Below are 3116 nucleotides of genomic sequence, written 5' to 3'. Positions count from 1 at the left end.
GTCGGTAGATTACAATTCGTTCTATGTAATTCATCATCATAAATTGACGTCTTACCTCCATGTATAGACATTAATAGGCTGGAGATCCGAAAACCGAAATAAAAATATCATTATGGTCTGTGATAAGGGACTGATATGAATTATCTTAAAATACAAGGATAAGAACAAAAAATGAGGAAAGTTAAAAACAAGTTATTTTTGTAAATCTTAAGTTCGAAAACCTTGGGATACATACCAGCATTTCGAATGAATAAAGTTTTTACCTTGTTAGCTTATCATTCAGAAGTTCGGTCTAATTTTCAAAAATGATTCTATTATCTATGATTTTTATACCCTGTATATAAGAAATATATCAAGGTATACTAAGTTTATTCCCAAGTTTGTAACGCTTAAAAATATGGACGCTACGAACAAAATTTTGGTAAGGGTGCTCTATTCACTTTTGAGATATCGAGATCACAGAGGGACAGGCGGTGAGGCAGACAACCGGAAATAGACTCCTTAGGTGAGTCAATTTCCGGTTGTCTGCCTCACCGTCTGTCCCTCTGTGATCACGATAACTCAAAAGCGAATAGAGATATCAAGAAGCAAATTTTAGAGCGTGCTCAAGGCGTAAAAGGTTGAGTTCGTAAATGTGAAACATAGTTCAATTGGGCCTTGGGTCCGTGGAACCCATTTTGTAAACCATTAGAGATAGAACAATAGTTTAAATGAAAAAAAATAAACAACTTTTGTTTGAAATATTTTTTTGTAAACATCACTGTTTACCCGCGAGAGATTTTATAGTTGGTATTATATGGGAAAATAAGTTATGTGTGTGTGTGTGTAACAACACAGTCGTGTTATATATACACGACTGTGACTATCTTAGAGTGGCTATCTTTCTTTACTTGCATCACGTAAAAAAAAAACAAACGATTGCTTAATCAACACTGTCTATTCATGGTTTTTCAACAATTAACTTAGTCAATTGTTTGTTTTCACTGTTTAATATTTGAAAACTATCGAAACCGACAATACACCTAAAGACATTTGTTTTGTATATGGACGTTGTGTGGAGATCGCACATTAAGTTTATATTTTTTTACTTTATATGTTTTATTTGGTGATTTCAATGCTAGAACATTAAAAGTGATTTTTTATAAGGATAATGTAATATTTATTTTCATTGCGAAATGATTACAAAAGTATTTATGTATATATAAAGTATGTACGTAAATATTTGAATACATCCGTCCTACCCCACTCTTTAATCAAAACGTAAGCTTGTGGGAAATTCACTAGAAAAACATAAGGCATTATTAAACTTTTATTTTTATTTCTTTTTTTGTTTTTAATCTTTGGTGTTAAATAATCGAGTTCTATATAGAGTTTGAAAGCCGGTAATTTAACCGAGACGAATAAAATATACCTTACATTTATAATTAAAGACCCAAAAGATTACTCTTATAGATATAATCAATGAAAAATCTCACCTTTTTTTCTAGGTTGAAAACTAAAAAAAATAAATTGAGTCAGGTGCGACCCTCGAAGTCCACACGAAAAACTTCCCAGTATAATAAAAAGTTATAAAAAGGTCTTGTTAGCCTTCATAGATTATGCTGGAACGATCATTATATCCATAGATAGATAAAAGATGTGTTTTATCCACTTTTCAGAATGTTTATTCAGTTTTTTCCAGTTTATTTATTACCATTGCAAAACTGCTCAACTAATTCTGTTGAAAACTTTCTTCTTTCTTAAAGTTCTTAAATACGCGATTATACGCGTCGAATAAGCCCAGTCACGTGTTAATGTCATAACTGGTTCGCGAGATAATCGAGGCGATATAATCCGAACGAACATATGCACATGCGTATACACACACACACACACACAAACATCACATTGAAAAGGATTGATTCGGATATTAAGGCCAGTGAAACCGCGGAAATATGTAAAACTGGAGATTTTCAAAATCGGCTCCAATACATTAACTTCCTCTGGGAAGTTAAAAAGCAATTTGTCGGCGAATTACAAAATCAAAATTTGATAGTTGATGGCAGAAATGACCCATTACAAAAATTGTAAGATTTTGCTGGTAAAATCTAGGCCTTGGATTTGACCTTAACCTTGACCAAGAAGATCAGTTCAAGGGAAAGTCGAATTTTTAAAATAATATAGTATAATATGGTTCTCACAGAATTTTTCCTGAAATTAATGAGAAAGCAGAGCAAAGCTCTAGAATAAAAATTCGATGAGAACAGTGACGTGAAAATGACTGATTGTTTAATGTATTTAGTTCTATTTGTATTTCAATGCAAAACTATGAATTAATAACTATGAGTTGACTTAATTTAAAAAAAAAAAACGACTTGATCTTGAAATGACATATATGGCCAAGATTACGGTCAAATCCAAAACCATCATTAGATCGTACGAGCGAAATTCTACAAATTTGATCGTGGTCCTTTTTAAGATTCTCGACTCGTCTACAAAAAAAAATTCTACTCTCTACAATTCTTTGAAATATCAATAACTCTATAGTTACTTCTCTCCCACACACAATTTTTTAATTTTTATTTTATTTAACGAAACAGCATTTGCGCAGAAAATACGCGTATAGACAAAATAACAGCAAACAAAAACAAACGAGGTACACAGACATCGCGGACATTTAAAACAGGAAGTATCAGTAAGACAGAAAAATAAAAATATAAATAAATTCCTTGATATCTTTATGAGAATGGTATTTTATTTTTGATGTTTAAAAATATAAATTCTTCGAAATGCCGTACGGTTTCGAATTTAATAAAATAAATTTTGTGGAATGAAATTTTAGTCAGGAATTTATATTTATTCTTATCGAATCAAATTTGATGATAATGGGGCCAGAAGTAGAGACTCATATAAATTAAATTACTTGCAAATTTCTTCTCAGTTTAGTCAACACTGAAATAGTTACTTCGGCGTAGAAACGAGAATATGAAGCACCGTAATTTGGCACTGTGTCTCAGTCATTTATGTAAAGAAGAGATTTTTGACATATCACTCCCACCCATGTAAGGATGCTCCGCCTAACAGCAGTCAAACTCATAGAAAAAAATGATGGTCAAACTTCAATAATTATTCTAAGT

Source organism: Chrysoperla carnea, chromosome 1 (assembly GCF_905475395.1).
Source record: "Chrysoperla carnea chromosome 1, inChrCarn1.1, whole genome shotgun sequence".
In the NCBI taxonomy this organism is placed as follows: Eukaryota; Metazoa; Arthropoda; class Insecta; order Neuroptera; family Chrysopidae; genus Chrysoperla; species Chrysoperla carnea.
This window is presented reverse-complemented; position numbering follows the sequence as displayed.